The 23,333-nt window shown below is 35.6% G+C and overlaps 1 pseudogene; it reads right to left on the reverse strand.

Annotated features, from left to right (window-relative positions):
- Nucleotides 1-15,076: 15,076 nt before the first annotated feature.
- Nucleotides 15,077-15,656, reverse strand: LOC129150586 (ribonuclease H2 subunit C-like; annotated as a pseudogene).
- Between the last annotated feature and the right edge of the window lie 7,677 nt (nucleotides 15,657-23,333).

Below are 23,333 nucleotides of genomic sequence, written 5' to 3' on the forward strand. Positions count from 1 at the left end.
GAGACAGATAAGGAGAAAGTTTCTTCCTGTCATCCCGTCTGCACCCAAAGGTAGCCAACGAAAATATTTGAAAACCAAGGTTGATCAGGTTACGGAGTAACAAAGGAAATCTCTTTGGAAAACCTTGGGCTGTGGTGGGGAGAAAAATATTTCTCTGTTTTCCCACAAGTCCTGTTCCTTTTATTAGCTCTTGTGAACTTTGTTTTTGCTTTAGATTCCTCTCTCTCTCTCTCTCTCTCTCTCTCTCTCTCTCTCTCTCTCTCTCTCTCTCTCTCCTCTCTCCCCCTCTCTCTCCTCCTCTCTCTATCTTCTTCCATTATGAAAGCAAGTGCACAAGTCTGGTACTCAAAGTCCTCTATCTTCCCACTGCACAGAAAAACCTTGTACATAGAGTCAATAATCACATTAATACAGAAAAACCCAAGGTGTGGGGAAGCTGTCTCAAATCCAAATTACTTTCTAAAAGTGCCACTGCTTTGATTTATTTTTAGCTTTATTTAATTAATTTAATCAAAGAAGGGCATGAGATCATTATGTTCATCAAAAAAGTTCTCTACTGCACTACTGTTGTTATCATTTCTAAACAGGATTGAGATTTCTAACACTTAAAGTGTGTGTTTGTGTGTTATAGGAAAGAAATATCTCATCAGCCTTCATATTAGCTCTTTCATGGGCCTCCATTATTTTTCACCCAATGATCTAATTCCATCCTCAACAAGGAAATCTTAGTTATTAACCTTAGGTTGTTCTGGTAATTGTGAAAGGAGATGCCCTGAATTATGGAACTAAAAATCTGGTCAATGGAAAGAGTATCCAACTCTGTAAATCAACATATTGGCATTCTGCCATGGAGAAAGCCCAGGCCTTGAAATCATCCAGATTCAGTTTGTCTCCACTGGGTTGCTTCCTAAGCCACCTTGAGAGGTTAATAACTCCCGGTTTCATTTCCCTCACTAAGGAGCACCAAAACCTATTTTTAAGTGCTGCAGCAAAAAGTGCATGAGATAACATACGTACTGGGTTTGGCAAATCAGGCATAGAGTAAGTGCAAAATAAATGGTAGTTATTAAATCAAGCCCAAACTACTAGTTGTAGTTTGATCCAGTACTTAGCATAAAGAGTAATTCTTGAATTACTGGCCATTGATTTTCTGGAACCACAAAACTAAGAACAAACCTCTGTTAAACGTTGCTGGGCTTTTGAGAGTAACATTCCATCCACTGATTGATGGGCTACTCGGGTTGGCCAGTGGAATCTCAAAGGTTGTGACAAGGGAAAGAGGGGGCCATGAGAGTCAGAATTGGAAAAGATGTAATGATGATGGAAGCAGAGGTTAGACTGCTGCACTTTGGAAATGAAGTCATGAGCCAAGTAATATAGGTGGCTTCTGAAAGCAGTTTAAGGCAAGAAAAAATATTCTTCTCTGTAGCTTCCAGAAAAAATATAGGTTGTCTTACACTTTTACTTTAGCCCCCTCAGCCTCATTTCGGACTTCTGACCTCCAGAACCTTAAGACAATAAATTGGTGTAATTTTAAGCTACTAAGATTGTGATAATTTGTTATAGCAATATTAGGAAACTAATGATCTGCTATGCCCTTTAATAATTCACCTGGCCATAGCCAATCATGTCTGCCAAGCATACATTTTCCTCTGAATGGAGCCAAGTTCTTTCAAAGTTCAGCTCCATGCTCCAGATTTCTGCTAATCAGAACTTTCCTTGGCCTTAGCAATGATTACAACTATCAGGCCTTAATTCCAACTTTTCTGGTTAATTCTTGAGGTGCACACATACAGCGTTCACCTCTAGAGAGCCTCTGCATGGTGACTTGTACACTAAATCCTACCCTTACTCTCAAAATTTACCTGACAAGCTGAAATTTTGCCTGGCAAGTTAAGTTTTGACTTCAATTTTGCATCAGAGTGTATTATATCTATAGGGTGGGGCAAAAGTAGGTTTATAGTTGTAAGTACATGAAACACAATTTATTGTTATATTATTATTTACTAGTGGCCCGGTGCATGGATTCATGCACATTGAAAGGAAATTAATTATGAGAAATATTTTAATATCGCTATTCGCCCTTTATAATAGAAGTGTCAACCAAATTCACGATCAACAATGACAGATCAAAACACATGCATGTGATTGGCGCCAGCATGAGCTTTATATGTATCATGTATGCGCAAGTCAGTATTTATTTTTAAATTGCCAGTGTGCTTCATATGTAACTGCTGGTCAGTCAGACGGTCAGATGGATGAACAGTTGGTCACTTAGCCTTTACATATATGTATTAATTTTGTATTATTTTTCATCTGAACAACTTTAAAGCTATTTTTGTCCCACCCTGTATACTGTATATGCCCTTTCTAAAGAAACTGACCAAGGCCTATGATCTCAATTTTTTCAAGCAAAGCAATGTGATGGATGAGACTTCACTGGAGTTCCAGTTCTGTGGGCACAACAAGGAGGAAGCCATCAACCCTTTCTGGGACACGGGAGCTCTCCTTGAATCCTTGACAGTGGGCATGTCAGGCTCCTGGCTTCACTTCCTGGCATTCTCTTTCTCCTCTTCCCACCCAATGAAGTGCCAGGTGGCTGTCATTTTTATTTTAATTAAAGTGAATTAAAAAATTTTAATATATGTTTTCATATATTAAAGTAATATATGAAGTATATTAAATAAGTAATGTACTATATTGCCTTTCCAACAGTAGGTGACAAATATCAGGAAATAACTGAAGCTTTTATGTTGTACAGTAAAGGATTAACTCAGCAGGCATGGGCTGCCCATCACCTACCTGCACATTCCAAAGTTTTTCAGGACTGGCCCTTGAGCTACTCCTGGGAGGTTGTAGCTCTTTAAATAACCTGCCTGATAACTGTGTCTTTGTATACCTTGGTCCTCTCCAGATACTCTATGCTAACAATGTGATTTATTATAAATGCCTGTTTTGGTTCACTGGGGGGCATCAGTTTGACCTCTGGAGAGAGGGTACCAGAGACTGAGAAGCTATGATCAATCATGCAGGCATTCCTTGCCTATGTGACTGACCTCCAATGCAAAACAAGGATATCAAGGCTTAGGTGAGCTTCCCTGGTTGGCAACACTTTGCATGTGTTGTCATTATTGCTGGGGGAATTAAGCACTGTCCATGTGTCTCTACTCGGAGAGGACAACCAGAGCCTTGCACCTTTTCTCTCTTGGACTTTGCCTATGCACCTTTTTCCTTACTGATTTTAATCTGTTTCCTTTTGCTGTGATAAACCAATACCATGAGTATAACAGCATAGCTGTATCTGTGAGTCCTTTTAGCAAATCATCAAACTTGAAGGTGGTCATGGGGTCCTTCACCAAAGGGTCATAGACTTTTCCTAAAACTTATATAATCAGACAAATGAGTAAAATCAGCTAATCATAAACTTGCAAAATTTAGTTTTAGAATTTTGTGATTAAATAATTTCATCACCAATCCTGACTTACCACTTCCTTCGTACGCATATACACAATCATGGACAATTGCATGTGTGAGCACACACACAAACATATATACTCCATTATGATGCCTTGAATAAGACTATTACCCTCCATTTAATATGTATTTTCACTGATGAACAATAAGTCAAACACACACAGCCTGATATAGCATTTTGTAGATAAGCCCTTTTATCTCTTCTTTTGGGTGATTGGTATATGCCTGCATTATCTTTTCTGAAATGCCTGACTGAATATAAAATGAGCTAACATGTAAAAATTACTGTCAGTAACAATCAGAGGAATACCCAATAGAGCTTCCTTTCTTCCTTCCTCTTTTCCCTGTTCTCCTGTTGGGGCCAAGGGAAATTTTTTCCTATAGAGCTTTTAGTAACAATCTCTAAAAACCATGTGCAGTATAAAAATGTGTCTGAATGTAGAATCTATTGAATTGGAGGCATAATGTCTTGTTGATATGATCTTGAATAAATTAAGAGGTAATACAGATCTTAACTTTGCCTTGTCCCTGTCACCAATCATAGAAGCATATCCCTACAGTACTTCTTCATACGGGTTTTAAGCCATCCTGTAGAACTGGAACCAAGTTAAATGGTGAGGCATATAATCTCCAAATTGGACAGACTGTTTACATTGCAAAATAAAGGTCTTTGCTTTTCTCATATGTTAATACCTATATGATGTCTATTGATTATACTTTTGCAGCGTCAGGTTTTCTGCAAAAATTAGCAATGTTTTACTTGAAACAGGATGTTTCCTAAAGAAATAGGAACACTAAACATATATCCTTTGAAAATATGTTCTAGTTTATAGTTAAAAAATACAAAACCAAGCCTTTCTGTTGATTAATACAGCCTTCTAAATGTGACTTCAGCTCCCAAATATGTACCTGCAGTGTCAATATAATTTTGACCCCTAAAAACATTCTTTTGTATATTCACATGAAGCCTACAATTATTTCTGCAGTATATCTAACTGGATTTATTATAGTATAACAATTATAAAAACCTTTGTATAAATTATATGTTAAAGAAAAATAGAGACAGCATGAAGTATAGTTGTAGTACAGAAAATAAATGATCAAAATGACTTATATAAATGCATGTATTTAGTATGAATTATGGGTTTTTCATGTAACTAGAACTGGTCATGACAGTGTACTCAAAATGCCAAACAATCACAAATTAATTTTTATAAAGTCAGAAATAAAATATGTGACTTTATAAATACAGACTTATGAAAGTCATGCTTACCTAACTTTTAAGTGTAGTATTTGTTCTTCACTTTGAAGTGCCATAAATTAATTTTAAGGCAAAGCATGTGACCCCATGCAGTGTTTTAAATGGAATCCTTCCTACTTGGACAACAAAACATCTCAGGACATCAAGTACTTCTAGTGGTAAAGAGTGTTTTGTTTGTATTTGTGAATGTAACACAACTTTTCTATTTTGTCTCTAATTTTCAAAAGGCATAGTGGAAAATAACAAAAATATTCCCATAGAATATACATGTTTAGGTAGGTAGGTATTTTCTTACTGAGAAGATATTAAAAGTTTCTTTATATATTTTCATTTGAAAGTATTTTTAGTCATCTTTAATTGAATAAAAACCTACTTTCTATAATAATATTAAATAAATCAGTACAATAATTATTCAAAAGGCACAGAGAGGAAATTAATAGGCATCTGTAGGTACACAGCTGGAGATTTTGCTCCTCTCACACAGTAAGCGGACAGAGCCTTGGACTTGAAGCCACTCCAGATTTGGTTTCCTGTCTTGAACTGGCTTCTCTACATGCCTGCCAGCATGTCTTTGATCAAATTAGCTGTTCATTTTTATCCCATCTGATTTAATGCACGAGGAGTCTGTTTTTAATAAACTTTTAACCTGCTGGCTATAAAGACAACAGACTGAGAAACAATGACTAGCATACCAAAGGGGGAAAATGCCATTCTACTGAGTTCTGACTTTTATGAGTTGCCCTCCTTTCCATCACAAACTAAGAACATTTTTATAATCACACCTTCAAAATAGTTTCAATTACAGACAAGATGGTAAGGGTAATGGGAAAATGTATGTGGGAGCAGATGGAGGAAGAATAAGATGATCGATTCAATATTTTACCATACAACATTCCAGGGGGATATAAGAATATAAGATGAATTTCTTTAGTCCTGTTTTGAGGTGGCCCACATCAGTGTTATGAGCTAACATAACACTGATGTAAAAATTACAATCAGTGACTATTAGAGGGATACCCAGAAAAGATTCCTTTCATATATACATTAGAATAAAAACATCACACATTACATGAGCTGTGTACTGAAACTGTGTTTCTGGAGTTGACAATTGAGACAGTCTTTAAGAGCAGAAATACAAAGAAATATTTTATTGTAAAATCTTATATTTCAACAGATTGGATTTGGACTATAATCAAGGTTTTAATTGTATCCTACTGAATTAATATTACTATAATCATTTATATTAACATTGTAATTACTGTCATTATAAATCCCAACATTCTTTATAATATGTGTACTTGTAAAATAACTGTTTCATCATTTTACTCATGACTTTAAAAATGATATTTCTAAAGAGAAGGCAATTAAAATAATAAAAGTACCACAAACACAAAAGATGAATTAGAGGAAAGAGTATTCCTACTATCATAGAACTTAGAAAAAAATTTAAATCTTATTAAATAAAGAAGGAAGAACAACATATTCTAAAGAAGTCATTAAATTTGGTTTATCTTGTTTAATGTATACAATGTATTTTCCCTTTAAGTACCTTTTAAAGCTCACTATATTGTTTGTGACTTTTAAAAATTAATTGAAATGCCAAAGTTTTAATCATGAGGCATAAATTTCACTTGACCTTTTAAGAAAAAGTGTTTTTGTATATTCTTCAGAATATGAATTTGTCTTCTCTACCAATCACATATGAATGAGCAGGTGGCAGATTACTTAAATATCTAGTCTTTCACCTCTGGAGACTGGGGTTTGAATGTGGCTTAGAAGAAATACCCAGGAGTGATTTGTGTATATCTCAAAGCCCATACAAGTGGGCTTAAGTAGCAATTACTTGAAGCTGCAAAGATGCTCTTTTAAAAAACATTGGAAATGTCATAGGACAAAGTCTTTGGGTTTCAATAAAGGTATAAAGGCCACCCAGACAATCCATATGGAATCAAGCTTATCAAAATAATGAAACTAAAGGTCTAGAACTTTCCTGGTCAATGAAAATTACCAAATGAGCTCACTGGTATTAAAACAAAAAAAGCAACAAAGAAAGAAAAATGAGTAGTCTCAAATAGATCAGATTAAGCAGTGAAAGCATCTCTAAAGACATGCAAATTATAATGGTAAATGAAAAATAAATTAATTAAAAGTATAGCTTACTAGTGCCCTCTAGTGTACTTTCTCTTTTGTTTGATATAGATCGTGATTTTTTAAATTTTTTCTACAGTATAAGTGTTTGAACATAAATTCTAGAACAACTGAAAACAAAGAAAAGAAGTAATAGCTATAAGTTCTTAACAATTAAATGTTAATATTATCAGGGGAAAAACAAAACAAAAAAATAGCCAACATAATAATAGTATTTCATTGTACTAATGTCAGTAAACTGACATCAGTACAAATTAAAGAAAGACTAACAGAAGAAGGATACCATTTCCTGACCTCATGCTCGGGCAAATCAGCCTTCGCCCTGAAAAATATTTTGCTTCACAGTCACTGTGTTTTGCATCCTAATTGTACCATGTGCCAACAAAACAGATTGTTTCCTAATTGATATCATAAAGCAAGACAGCCCAATGAAGAATGATAATTCTGACTCCAGCTATAGCAGCAGCTGATGTAAAGCTTGATGGAAATGCTGTCATTTTTAACACAAACTGCCCAGAACTGACTTTTCACTGTAAATATACAGACATGACAGAAGCCTCATACACCCACCTTTATTTCTTTAAATGAAATAATTCTGCTCTAATATTTCTGGTACCAGTTCTAGTTTAGCCGGTAGCATCTTAAAGGAAGTAAGTGTAACAGTCTCTGTACAAAGCATTTATAGACAAGGTAAAACTTTTTGTCCATAGCTAGATGTAGGCAGGCTCAGGGGGGATATGTTTGCCTATGTATTTTTAAAAGGGAATAAAATAGCCAGCGCATGAAGTATCTCTCTACTGCAATTTTGCAAGATGCAATAAATTAGAAGAGTAAAAGGTATATGTTTCTTCAAGTATTTACGTATTCAACCATGGCATATTTGAAAAATGAAAATTATTTTCACATTTCTATACATCTTTCATAGCAAAATGCCACATTTCTCAATGGGACTTAGCCTGTCAACATAGAAGAGCAAGTTGGTCCTTAAAATGTGTGTGTGTGTGTGTGTGTGTGTGTGTGTGTGTGTGTGCGCGCGCGCGCGCGCGTCCAATAATATCATTAGGCATTAATAAATGTCTAGGGTGAATTCAAATGTGATTCAACACATAATAGTCTTCTGAATCTAGGTTCCTAAAGAACAATGGTCATATAATGCAAATCATTCAGACACTGGCACATGAGAAAATAAAGGCATTCTGAGAATGGTGATGAAGGAATTTGGAGATTTTCAGCTTACCTTTCAAGGAATAAGATTGAGGAAGAAGTAATGTTCCACATAATATACAGTGATCTACTTTGCTTATTCAAAGGAGCAATTTATATATGGTTTAAAAAACTCATCTATACTTTTTAGTTTTCTGCACTTTGTTAAATAATTTCACCTCATCTCAAACTTAACTTTCATTTTCTGTTTTGCAGGGTAAAATGTGATTAATAAAAATAGATGGCTTAGATTCCGAGGATTTTCAAAGTAGAAAAGAACCCCAAAGACCATCTTTCTTATCCACCCCGGATTCCACCACTTGGAAATGAGAAACCCGAGGCACGGAGAGGTGAAATCAGATGTGTTTAAAATCATCTATCTGGTAACAGAGCCAGAAGGAAAAGAAGCCTCCAGTATTATATCCATAGTTTTTCCAACTACCTACTTTTGATGAAATACAGTCTTTTAAGAGGGCCTGAAAATAGCTTAATTTTCTATTGTTTTTAGCTTAAGTTTTAACAATTTAGTTCTTAAAGTAGGTAAAGGGACAATGTCAAGGAAACAAACTGCAGAATGAGTTGAAATCCCATCACAGTTGAGGGTGAATTGTTTTGCCATCCAAAGTTAATCCTGAGGTAGTACTTGATGGACTTTTAATTAACTGACAAACATCTATACATGTGTGCGTCTGTCAATTTACACCCCAGAAACTGATTTGAAAATTATTAATTGACACAATCCAGAGGTTTGGTTATATTGAGATTAACTCCACACCTCCATTTGTTTTTCTTTTTGCTAAAATTTTCTCCTCTTTACCCAAAATTTATAGAGGAAAATTTGGAAGATAGTCATTTTACTTATGATCACTATTGAATAGACTCTAACATTCCATGAAATTACTTTTTTTCATATATTACATTTACACTTCATTCAAAATCTTTGCCTAATTTTCAGACTATTCTGATTGAATATCTGCCTGTTTCCTAAGGCTCAGATCCCAGATTTCTGAGTTAGGAAACTGACTTTGTAGTCCACTGGGCAAATGTGATTCCAACGAAGTTGAATCCTTTGTGAGCAGCAACAACCAACCCAGGGAGCGAGGAAATTCTAGGTAAATGTGGCAAATAACACGGTGACAGAAACCAGAGTTCAAATCTCCTCCCCTTCCCTTCCTTAACAGGATGTACTTGACATAAGGAGAGTACAGAATAAAGTACACATACTGAAAACAAAACAACTGGGGGGTGGGGGGAGATTTGAGTTGAACGTGTTCAGCATTCAATTTTGTTTCATTTCAAAGATATAATCCATGTAACTTTGCTTTCCCTCTCTAGTGAGCTTTAGTGCCATTGTGCCATATGCCACTGTTTGGAGCCATGTCTCCCTTAGTTATCCTTTAATTGGCTTGACCTATGGGAAAGATGGCTTGCAACCAAGCTAATTACATAAATCTACTCCAGGCTCTATAAACTCCACTACAGACAGCTCTTCTGAGAGAATAAAAAGGAAGGAAAATTTTATCTAAAGTTTCAAACTTCTTTATACATATCAAACACCAACAGCATGCATATTATAACATAATAAAAGGTAACAATATTTTCTTTCCTTATAGCTTGAATTTTCTTCCCCCCATATAGTTAGCACACAATTATTATTTAAGATTGTACCAATGTATGAAAAGCACAATTTAAACAAAGTCAAAATTACAGTTTGAAAACTAATTTTTGGTTACTGATTTTATTCAAGAAATTCTGGTAGAAAAAAAAGATTGGATGCTAGATTCTCTTATTTCTTTTGAGTTTAGACATTTTTATGGATGCATGCATGTATGTAAAGTATGGTTGGGTGTATGTATGGTTGATATGTATGCAGATGTGTGTATCTGTGTATCTGTGTCTGTATGCCATTGCATGTGAATGTTTTCATGATTAATATCATGAATTTGGTATTTTATTTGGGGACTAGATAGGAGGAGTCTGTTCTGAGTTGAGTAACATGAGTTGAGTAACATGATATAAAAATATACAAAATCATAAGATAAAATTGAACAAGTCACAAATGTAAAGAGTTTAACACCTTATTGGGCTTTGGAAAACTAAGGAAAGTGATTCAAGAAAAGGATTAGGAGCAAGTTTGTAATACCAAGGACCAGATTATGGTTTAGAAATTGACTTCTTCTAGCACTGTGTTTTACTCTAAGATAATTATGTATAAACTAGAGGCCCAGTGCATGAAATTTGTGCACTGGTAGGGTCCCTAGTGGCTGCCTGCTACCAGCCGGGGTTTCCCTCCATTCCCCCAGCTGGCCCCGCCCCCACCCCTTGGTCAAACACCCAGAAGAACTCGGTGGAGGGGACAATTTGCATACTACACTTTTATTATAAAGGATTTACTTTGTTTTATTTTCCCCTAACATCCTCTTTTCTCTGAAAGTTTGATCTAATCAACTTCTCTCATCCCTCCACTTTGATACTTCCAACTTGAAAGAGGCAGAGAAAGCAAAAACAAGCATTACACAATGCAATCCAAATGGGTGAAATCCTGTCTGTGAAATCCTGCTAGGAAAGGCCCAGTTGGCATATGGAGTTCAATGCTCAGTCCCACTGTGCAATTTTTCAGTCTCTGCCATCAGCATCTCCAAGAGCTCCATGGTGTGGTAGCTGATTCAACCAAGAAGATTTCTGCTGAGAAGTTATGCCACTTTAGATTGTTATTTTAATTATAAATGTTAATTACATACACTGAGAATTTATTTCAGTGTTAATACATGTGCTTTGTACGTGAAAATTATTTTAATGGGAATATTTCTAGTATATTCTTTTTCAATAGATCACAATGATCTACGCAAGCCTGTTCTGAGAGAGAGCTTTGATTCTTGTTTGATATTTTAACCTAGATTTTTAGTTAACTGAGCCCCATCATCTAGCCTTAGACCTTATAGAGTCTACACTTAACACTCCTTTAAATTAATTAAATAAGAAGGCCAGTAGATTGTTGTGGTTTTAATGTCATGGCAACCTAAATTTAACCCTGTGAATGCCTCAGGGTTATGAAATCAGAACAACCAATCACAAACAGCCAAGGAGGCTTAAGCTACAACTAATAAAATTTCCTTTCTTTGCTTCTGTACTGTATTTATGTCTTTCCTCTGGCTCCTTCATATTGGTAGAGTGCTCCTAACCACATCTGGTTTGGCACTGCCCAATTTAAACTGATTATGGTTCAAATAAACTTAAAATATTTAGTATGCCCAGTTTATCTTTTAACAACTCCTTGTCACTTTGTAGGGAAAAAGAAGAAAGTAAATATTAGATTAAAATAAGTTGATAAATTATCTTTTTAAAACATACATTTTTAGCAATTTTTGGTGCACAGAAAAATTGAATGGGAAGTACAGAAATGTCCTTTATTATCTCTGCCCTGACAAACACAGAGCCTTCCCAATTATAAGCATCCCTCATCAGAGTGGTACATTTGTTACAATGAATGAACCTACATTGAAACATCATTATTACCCAGAGCCCATAGATTACATTAGGGTTCTCTCTTAGTTTTGTACATTTGGGGGGTTTGAACAAATGCCTAAAGACATGTACCCACCATTATAGTGCCATACATAGTAGTTTTACTGTCCTAAAAATCCTATGTGCTCCACTTATTCATAACTCCCTCCCCACTAACACCTGGTAAGCACTGATATTTTTATGGTCTCCAAAGTTTGGCCTTTTCCAGAATGTCCTATGGTTGGAATGCCACAATATGTAGCCTTCAGGGATTGGGTTCTTTTTCTTAGTAATATGTATTTAAGATCCCTCCATGTCTTTTTATGATAGTTCGTTCCTTTTTTGCCCCAAATAATAATCCATTATCTGGATGTACAACAGTGTATTAACTCACTCATCTACTGAAGGACATCTTGGTTGCTATCAAGTTTTGATAATTAATGAATAAAGCTGCTGTAAACATCTATGTGCAGGTCTTGTGTGAAAATACGTTTTCAACCCCTTTGAGTAAATACCAAGAATCATATGGGTCATATGATGAGAGGATATTTAGTTTTATAAGAAGCTGCCAAACTGTCTTTCAAAGAGGCTGTACCATTTGCATTCGCACCAACAATGAGTGAGAGTAGCTGTTGCTCCACCTCCTCACCAGCACTTGGTGTTGTCAGTGTTCTGGGTTTTGGCCATTCTAACAGGTGTGCAGTGGCATTTCATTTGTGTTTTAATTTGTATTTCCTCTTTCAGTCTTTTTCTCTATGGCTAAAACCATGGACTCAGATACATATATTTTACAAACCTGCAGCCTGAGCATCCTGAAAACAAGGTGATTAGAAATAATCTCTTAACATTAAAGTTATTATTTCAAGAAATTGTTCTTCTGGCCTCCTTTCTTTTTATTTTCTATCTAAATCAGCTGAAGCTAATTTGGAGAACTTGGTTTTGTGCTCCCAGGCAATGTAGTCTATAAAAAAAGGAAGTATTATCCTTTATTCTAATAAAATGTTATATTCATGAATTAAGTTTTTCCTTCAAAAAGGTAATAGTGCCATGCATTATCATAAAAAATAGCTTAAAGTTTCAATTTGTAGTTGTCTTTTGCCACCCTTACACCACCAAAGTCATTGATTTTCTTAATCTCTATAGATATTTCAAATATTAAGACATGCATATAATTTAATTTTGGAAACTCACAGGAAAATTAGTTTACTTAAAAATATCTAATGGATGCATTATTTGGATTTATCAAGAACTATAATGGAAACTGGTAAAGGTAGGCAGTACTATATTTAATCATTTATTCAACAGAGATTCACTGAGGGCCTTCTTAAATGACAGGCATTACTTTTGAGATAAGAGTCAACGAAATAGACAAAAACCTCTGCCTTCACAGAGTTAAGGTTGTAAGTGATGATGAGAAACCCCTGTCCTGTAGATGAGGTTAAGGTTTGAGAATTCATTACCTGTGCAGAAGACCTCCGCATCCTTTGACAAGTGGCATCTGAAACACCAAATCCCCACATGTTCTATTCCCCAGACATTAACTAGGCTACTTTCTTCCCTTTAATGTCTTCCGAATATCCTTACCTTCTCCTGATTTTACTTTGGAAGACTTTTTCTTACCTTTGTGATCTTTGCATTCAGTTCTGCCTTAAATGAGCTCTATTAAGGGAAACATTCTTTTCTTGTTAGAAGTGGAGTATTCACACATTTATAACATTTAATTTCCCATTTACAATTCATGGTTATGCCCGTCCCATTATCGTCTTCTCTTGTTTCTACATTTCACCAACTCTAGCAGGATTCTAAGTTTTGTTTTTGTTGTGTTGTGTGTTTTTGTTGTTGTTGTTTTTTGGTGTTTGGTTTTTCCACTTTGCTGCTTAATGGTAATTCCTACAATCTGTATTTTAATTTAATAGGCCTCTATTGCTTTTGAGGAGTATTTTCCCCTTTCTCGAAAGTATTTTTTCCAGTTAAATTATCCCTTCAAGATTTCAATAGAAAGAGGACATAAGATATAACATTGGCTATTTGGAGCTGCTTCCCAGAAATGTCACCTATGGAACTACTGAAAGCTATATGTTCTTTCTCTCTCTCTCTCTCTCTCTCTCTCTCTCTCTCTCTCTCTCTCTCTCACACACACACACACACACACATCAAGTCTGACCTCTCCATAGTTTTTTTAATTATTCAGGTTTCAAGTCATTTGTCATGGCTCAAACATCCCTGTTTGCTCTTTTTCTATATCTATAAAACTCAATTTCCTCATTCTGTTCATGCCACTTCCCTTGGGTACTTCCTGCACCTTTCAAATGGGTTAAGCTCCTTTTTTTTTTTTTAAACATTTCAATATACAGTACTTCTATCTGTAATTGGTCCCACATTTTTCCTACTCTATTTAGGGAAAGCACTATGCTGGATCTAAGGGTCCCCTTGCTCTTCCTTTACCTTTTCTACAATTCATAGTTTGCCAAAACTGCAGAACCTTTAGTTACAAAATGATCCTAGTCTTATACATAGTTCTAATGTTTTATTTCTAAAACCTGAAAATAGTTCTCAATTCAGATATAGAATTGGAATCATTTTTATCTTCCAAGAAGTAAGAATATTTTCTAGAGAAAATTTATTTTAATCAGTCTATCTTTTTTTTTAACCCTCTTCTTTTTAACCCTTAACATCTGATTTCTTTAAAAATATTATTTTTCTGGGGGGGGAGGGCATGTGTGGGTGTGGGGTGGGGGGGGTAATAGTAAGATATGTACACATTAATACCTCAATAAAAATATTTAAAAAAATATTATTTTTCTGCTCATCGACACAATAGGTTGGCACATCTATATAGTACAGGCATCCATTAATTTTTGTTTTCTGATAAACTGTAGCAGGTCTACTCACTGTTGAACTAAAACATTGGTCTTGAAAATCCACTACCAAAAAAAAAAAAAAAGTTGATTTCAATAACAGTTTCCCAGTATTGGCTAAGAGAGAGAATTTGGAGGAAAAAAATGTGTAACACCTACCAAGCTAAATATCTGCATTTAAAAACACTTATTGCGGGCACAGTTGAGCCCTGGTCATGGACATGGACATGAAGATTTTGCTTACCATTGTCATATTCAGAATACCTTACATCATTAAATATAAAAACCAAGCTTTTCCACAGTAAACTTTACCGAAAGAAAATATCGCTGCTCTATCTTCTCCACAATCCCAGTACCCTCGTATGTGCTAGTGTGTGTGTGTGTGTGTGTGTGTGTGTGTGTGTGTGTATACTAGAGGCCCAGTGCATGATTAAATCATGCACGTGTAGGGTTCCCTACACGCTTTCGCTTTTCGCAGTGGAGCTGGGTGCCTGTCCGCTGGTGCACCAGGCCTTTCAGAAGCCTCCGGCTCAGCGGAGGCTTCTGAAAGGCCTGGTGCCGGAGCAGACAGGCACCCAGGTCCCCCACTTTGTTTTGTTTTTTTGTTTTGTTTTTGTTTTTGTTTTTGCTGTGAAAGAGCTCATTTATTGGGGTGGTGGACTCAGTGGATCCAAAGTGGAGAGCTGGTGAAGGGATCGGTGGCTTCCAGTTTCAAGCGCTGGTTCTCAGTCCTGCGGCACCTGTTTATGGATCGCTTCAGCGAGGCTGGGCCAGGTCAGGGCCGCACGCACTTTGGCATCCGGGCCAGGGATGCTCTCCAGGCCCCACAGGGTGAAGTGGCTGAAACTGGCAGAGGCACGAATAAAGCGGTCGAAGTCCCACTCTAGCACCTCCGGGGGTTCCACCAGCTCCTGCTCGTCCTTGTCGGATCCCGCTGAAAAGTCCTGCTTCCCCACCGACTTCTCTTCCATCACCATCACGTATCCCAGCAGGCCAGGCGGCACCTCCACCTCCTCGCCCCTCAGACTGCAGCCCCCAAATGACACTTCGAGTCCATCGGGACCCTGACGGATGGCCGGGGTGAAAAAGCACCCCACAGGGCCGGTTAACCCGGACCTCACAGGGCAGGAGGTGCAGCGTGTGCGCAGAGTGACGGGGCGTAGGTGGATGCGGTGCTTCTCCATGTCTTCCTGGTCGCTGCTCTTCATCCTCTGCCGGGTTTCCATGGCTCGCTGACTGAGGCCAGAGCTCGCTCCCCCACTTTTGATGGTCCACGGCCGCTGAGGGGGGGCTACCCTGCAATTGAGAGGCGCAGGGGGCGGGACCCCCTCAGCGGCGGCCCCGGATCTGGCCGTGGAGAGGCACAGGGGGTGGGAGTCCCGCCCCCTGCGCCTCTCAACAGCAGGGTAGCCCCCCTCAGTGGCAGCGGATCCGTGCCTCTCAATGGCCCGATAGGCCACCCCGAGTCCCGCCCCCCAGCCTCCCGCCGCCCAATCGTGGGTGTAGCGGAGTGATGGTAATTTACATGTTACTCTATTATTAGATAGGATAGTCTTTGTATTAGTAAGATGAATATATATTTGGAGCAGTAGTAAAAGTTGGGTCTTAATGATAGCATTAACCCACAGGTTATATGTAGAGCCTGTAATCCTCTGAGGGTAATAAAGTTTACCAAAGATTTTTGTTTAAAGTTTCAATTCATTTATCTCCCTAGATATCCTGTTTTAATTTTGCTTTAAACCAAACCAGCAAAATGGAAGAGAATAAAATTTATTGATGAGGAATATATTCTGAAGAAACTCATTGTTTTCTCCTCAACTTTTCCTTTGACCTTATCTTCCAGTTCTATATGTATTTTTACATGGCCCTGATGTATTTATATGCCCTTCCATTTCATTTTAGTTTATGTACAGTGATAAGGCACCACAAATATTTTTGGAAAATAGTAAGTGAAAATATTTAATTGACTAAAAATAATCATTTTTAAATTTTTATGCTTCCAAGCATCGTGTGCACCATTAAATGACAACAATCTCAGCAGCAAACCATGACTTCAGCACAGCTCTGACATTTACCAGTGAGTAACTTAACATTTTAAAATTGGGTTTCAGAATTTATAATTTGTTGATCTTAACCTGAGGCATAGCAAATGGTATAACTAAAAACAAGTGCTAGCTCACACTATTTTACACTTTAGATGTTAATCCCTATTTGTCTCATTTCCCCCCACTAAACTGCATCTTCAATCTCTTTAATTTTCCTTCTCTGAGAACCACATATACTATTTCTTGAATGCAGGAAAATCTCTAAAATCATATTGTTAAAGTTTTGAGCCCCTCTCATCATCGATCTCACATATTTTCTGGCCTTTTTCCTACACTCTGTAAATGATGTCTAACTATTCACATTGTTCCTTCTTCTATCCTGCTACTTCATATACTAAATTTAGTAAGTCAGAAATTAATTGGGAATTGCTAAAGTTTTAACCTGAATTTGTCTATTTCTCAGGCATGAAATTAGCTTGGTGCTAAAATCAATTAAAGCAGGACTATACTACTATTGATGAAATGCCAAAAGGCATTTAATTTCCCTAAACATTTCACACATTTGACCAGATAATACTTTGAGCCTTGCATACAGTTGGACAGAAAAAAATGTTAAACTGTCTGAACACATCCTCATTTATTTACTCTAGTTTTTGGACCCAATTATGGTGGTTTAAATAGTAACAATCAATAATTTTTTAAGGTGACTATTGTAAATAACTTCCTATGGGGGGGGGTCATGTTGTACTTATAAACACAAAGAAGTTCATATGAATAATATATGTATAGTCTTAATACAAATAATAATATTTGATAAAGATAAACATGTACATACCACCTATCTGAAGAATTGAAACATAATCAATACCAATGAGATCCTTGTATGTCCCTTCCCAATGAGACTGTCATTCCTTTCTGAGGAGTTAACCATTCACTATTCTAAATTTTCTGGTATTTATTTTCTTAATAATTATATGCTACATGCATGTATCTCTAAATAAAACGTTGTTTAGTTTTATGTATTGCACCATTATATAAATAATCCACCTTGTCTAGTCTTTTATGATTTGTTTTTTCACCACTAAATATTGTTTGAAATAGACCTATATTTTGTACTCATTTTCCAGGATGTGTCTATCCCATTCTGTGAGTATATATATTCACACTTTAATGCTTTTTCTGCCTCTTTGCTGATTTGTTTTCTTTCACTTATTGTTCTATAACTATTTTTTGTGTATGTATACATTTTTTAGATAAAAATGTCTCAGTTAGTTGGAACTGCTATAAAAGAATATGAGAGACTGTGTGTCTTATTAAAAAAAAAAAACACACACACACATTCATTTCCCACAGTTCTGGAGGCTGTGAAGTCCGTGATCAAGATGCTAGCAGATCCAGTGTCTAGTGAGCGCACTCTTCCTGCTTTGCAGACACACATCTTCTTATACCCTCACATGACCTAGAGAAAGATTTCTCTTCAGTTTCTTTTTGTAAGGACACTAATCCCATACCTCTCAAAGGCCCCTCCTGCTGCAGTGGAGGTTAGGATTTCAAAATCTGAGTTTTGGAGGATACAACATTCAGTTCATAACAAAATCTACTGTCCAACATCCTATAATGGACAGTATATATCAATTGTCAGTAATATGCAGGGGGGAAATATTTTCTCTCTCATTGTGGTTTGTTTCAGCACTTTATGTTACACTTAGCAATATATATGTTCTCAATTTTAATGCAATAGAATTGTAAAGTTTTCCTTTAGTTTATTATTTTTGTGTCTTGTTCACAAAATCCATGCCTACCCTAATGTTAAAGATATCCCTATTATATATATAGTTTTTTAAAAAAACTATAAAATGTAATTAAGTCCTTAATTCAATTTATTTATAAGATATGCAGTAAGGATCAAATTTCCTCCACAGATGTAAATTATTTTCCTAGTATCATTTTCCTCACCTATTACATCTTAAATTTGTATCTGAAAATGTTTGTTACCTGGTTAACTCACCACACCTTGTCTCATTTTATTGCCCCTCATTTCTTTAACTCCAAGTTTGTGGGAGTTTATTTGAACATTTGTTCTTCAATATAATTTTTCAAAGTTACCTTTAACATATTAAAGCAAATTATTGGGATCTTATTAGAATTAGTATAAATGACAATTTGCTGAAAAGAGAAGTGTTTATGACATGAATCTTACCATATTTTTATGTCACCTTTATTCAAGAAGATGGTTTCACTGTACACTCAAATCTCGTTTGCCAGGCATTCTCAGTACTCTGAAAACACCATTTAATAATCTCTTTGCTATTATTATTGCTGTTAAGAAGCCAGTTGTTAGGTTAGTTTTCTTGCACATGAAGGTAAGCTGTCTCTGGCAGCTTTTACAATCTCTTCGGTGTTTTGCAGTTTCATGTGTCTAGGTGTGGACATTGGTTTACTTCTCCTCATCAGCAATTTTTAAGATTCATTTAACCCACTTTGGGATTTTCAGTCCTCTTAATTCTGAAAAATTTTAGATACTCTCTCTACTGTGTTTTCTTATTCTATTGCTTTTGGGCTTCAAGTAGATGAACGCATAAATGTTAGTACTTATCACCCCATTCTACATGTCTCCTACCATGTCCTTCATAATTTTATCTCCTATGTTTTTGTGCTGCACTCTTGATATCTCTCTTCTGATTTATTTTTTATTGCATTAATATTCTCTTTATTAAACCTAATTTTTTTATTTAGCCTGGTCTTTGTGCTTCATATATTTTTCTAGAAATGCTATAATGTTCTTTTTCAGTTCCACTTCATCATTTTGAAAGACTTATCTCTTAGTCATAATTTTGATACATTTTATTCATTTAAATATATTTAGAATATTTATTTAGTATTCTGTGATAGCATTTTCAACATTAGCAGTTTATGAATATCTAGTTCTATAATTTGTTTCTGTTGACTCTAACAGTCTTACTTCTTTCCTTGTGTGTCTTATACATTTGTTTTTTGTTTTTGAGAAATCATATTCCCTGAAGCTTATTGTGGGGATTATCTGAGGCTTGTGTTTGAATGTGTTTTTTCTCCAGAGAAGATTTGCATATACTTCTACCAGGCACTTGAGGATCAATTTAAAGTAAAATTTCTGGTTGCAGGTTTCAGGATCAATTAGTGTTATTTCTAGCCCCTAACTCAGGAAAAATCATTATAAATTCTCAGGAAAGATTTTTTTCTTATTTTTGTTTTGTTTTTTTTAAGCCACCCAAGGCAAAAATTTCTTAATATTTCACACCAAAGACAGGCTTGTTTTCTCATTTCAAACACAGAAAGTGTCACCCTCTGAGAATTTGACTTAATTCAGAAACTCTTATCCCCTCTCCACTGTATATGTTCTAATATTTGTCACTCACATGTGATCTTCAAAACTGAAGCTCTGGGATGGCAGCAGTCAATTGCAGAGCTCCCAAGGCAACATCCATCTTCAAAAGCTTGCTGATTTTTCTAGATTTAAGCCTTCCAGTTACAGCTTCTGAGGATTTCCTTACTATCTTGCTATCAAAATATTAATTTTTAATATTTTTTAGTACTTAGGTGGTTTTGTACCAGCAAGACTGGAGGAATATCACACTGTCTTCTGTGTTTTGAGTAGAATCACTTATCTGGAGACCTGAAAGATGCCCTCAGTACAGGACACATGAAGTTGAATTAAAGTCTGAGTGGTGTACCTCCTAAGACTAAATGCTCACCACAGTAGGTACACAGGACATCTTTTTCATGTCACATCTCTAAGATACAGTCCCAATTCTGGCACCAAGGCTTGTGCACTAATATTGGAGCTTAGGTATCATTTGCTTCTAGTCATGTTTATTTGGTTTCTCTGCAACACGTTACTGTGTATTATATCTGGCACCAGGCACATAAGAAGGTCCAACTGTCTCAGCAGTAGAGGCAGTTTAGTTGTCTACCCTCGTTAATCCAAGCATATGAGCAAATCAAATTAAATAGGCATGACAGTCAGACCCTTGAAAGAGAAGCATATTTGTGTTTGAGTTGAAGCAACAAAGAAGGAAGCAAATCAAATAATTTGCCTCTAGAGTTCATGCTCTTATCACTACTATAATTCTCCAAAATTGCTGCTTTGGAAATAGAATTTGATTCATAATTGGTACATTCACAAGGAATATGAATACCTACTCATTAAAAGCAGAGGTTCATATTTAACTGATAAAACTACATTAGCTGGTAAAACTGACTCTGTAAGTAATTCCAATATGTAATAATTTTTGAGATGACCATTTGCCAATAAGTACAAGCCTACTTCTAATATATACATTAAAACTATATGATAATCTAAAACATATTCAGTATCTACACCTAAATATATTTTCTATGCTTTCCTCTTGAGAAAAGAAATCACAATTCTGTATTTTCAAAAAAAAAAGTCCTTAATAAAATTACCAAGAAAAATTCAAGCCAAAACCTAGAAGAAAAAAAAAAAAAGAATTGTACATTTTGGTTAATTTGGACATTGATCCAGAACTACTTAAAATTTTTACTCACCCCTTCTTTTTAGAGTCCTATATATTTTTTAATTGAACACTTTAAGGAACACTGCAAAATCCAGTACTTCCCAAGGAGGGGGGCAAGGAGTGAATGACTGTATGGTAAATATAAAGATAAAAGAAAACATGTTTATTTTATATCTTCCTAAAAGCCATCGTCAAGTATGGTAATAGTCAAGATAATGTTAGAGAAATCTGGATTCTGGCATAACATAAAAATCTTCCTATTAAAGTTTTCTACCCCCAGACAAAAGGTATTTCCTTAAGACACAATGAGCTACCCTTTCCTAGAAGTCCCCACAGAGGAATGAGTTGTAGCTCCGAGAGCCGCACCAGGTGACCCAGGACCAGGAGTCTAGGTTTCCTTTCACAGAAGCTCACCCAGCCTGCCTGCCCCGGTCATGGATGTGTACAGGTCTGAAGGCTTAGTTTTCATTTACAGCGTCTCTGTCCTAAAAATGCATTTGTTCTAACAAGCACTTTGAGGAAAAATATAGCTTTTAACCATTCAGACATGGCCTGTGGGAGTCAGTGGATCAAGCAGGAGATGACAGATGCAATTGGTTTGTAAAAATTTTTAAGCCTTAAGAGAAAGATCTCCTAGGAGAAGTGGCACGTCTGCTGCTGCTTTTAAAGTGACGGAACTATAGATCTTGGGCTGCCTCGGGTGCTGCCTCAAGAATCAATAAACTCTCTTTAAAGGCCCACTGATGTCTCATGAAAGGCATCCAAAAACATTTTATTTATAATATCTATCTTATTTCCTTCTGAACAATGTAACTCCCCTACGGCTGACAAATTGAGAAAAGGCTGATTTGTCTATTTTACAAAATATCTGTTTTAATAGAGGACAGTGAGAGGTAATTTGGAAATTCTTCTTTAAAGAGAATCCTCAACTCTGTTTAAATAGAAAGTATGCCCATTAGGGAAATGTTTATGTAAGGCAAATAATTTGGAGCTATTAAATGACTCAGTAATACCTTCTAAAATGTTGGTATATGAAAAGCCTTAATAATTATTTTATTGTTAATATCTAATTCAAAAATCTAAATTTATAACTATTATTTGTTTATAAAACATTAGAGGATATCATTTCCAAGTAATCGTATGTCAGTTGATTGACACTCAATCTATAATCTTTGAATATATAAACTGAGGTTTCCAGTTCATTAAGACTCTTGTTAGGGCCTTTCCATTGGAAAATGATAATGATAATATATTCCTCACAAAGTTATTGTTAATATTAAATTATAAAACTTCTATCATATATAAATTATTGGTACATTGTATATCAATATTCTTTTGTTTCTTTTTTAAAAAATATTTTTATTGATTTCAGAGAAGAAGGAAGAGGGAGAGAGAGCGAGAAACATCAATGATGAGAGAGAAAAATTGATCGGCTGCCTCCTGCATGCCACACACTGGGGATCAAGCCCATAACCCAGGCATGTGCCCTGACCAGGAATTGAACCATGACCCCCTGGTTCATATGTTGATGCTCAACCACTGAGTTACACCAGCCAGGCTATTCTTTTGTTTCTTGCTGAAGTATTTATTAGTATACTATTTGTGACTTTTAATGTTCATGAATATTTGTTATGTATTTTACTATGACCATAAAATATCAAGTCAAATAGCTAAATATAATTTCCCATAAACTATATGAATCTGAAAGTTTCATAATCCACATTCTTGACATTATTCTGAAATTTATTTACTAAACATATGTGAGCTATCTTTAGAGACTTTGTTTTAATGAGGTTTATGATATTTGTAGTAGAAAATCAGTAATATTTTATTTAAAATTTTTTTATACACAGTAAAAAGCCAAAGCAATGTAGAGAAAAAAGATAGTAATTAAACATGAATGGAAATAATAACATAAACTATTTAGAGATGAGGGAAGTGAACCAGGCTGTAGAGATCTAAAATTTATATATCTACGCTCAGGAGGTCACATATAGGTTTTATTACATAGAGTGTAAAATAGAGATTTTAAAATAATATAGGACACATGGGAGTGTGTAAATGTGATGTTTCCTTTATGGACCTTCAACAACAACAAAAATGTTAAAAAATATAACAAGCCCTGAGAATACAAAGCACTATTTTTTATATAAAGCGCTATTTTTTATCTTCTCATAGTTTACTTTCTTAGCATCAATAAAGTTTGTATAGTATCAATAAAGTTTGCCTACATTTTTTATTGATGTTGGAATGGTGTTAAGGTGTTTTATTTGTTTGTTAGAATATTTAGGGAAAATATTGAATTTAAATGCCTTGAAGAAATCAC

Source organism: Eptesicus fuscus, chromosome 10, assembly GCF_027574615.1.
Source record: "Eptesicus fuscus isolate TK198812 chromosome 10, DD_ASM_mEF_20220401, whole genome shotgun sequence".
In the NCBI taxonomy this organism is placed as follows: domain Eukaryota; kingdom Metazoa; phylum Chordata; class Mammalia; order Chiroptera; family Vespertilionidae; genus Eptesicus; species Eptesicus fuscus.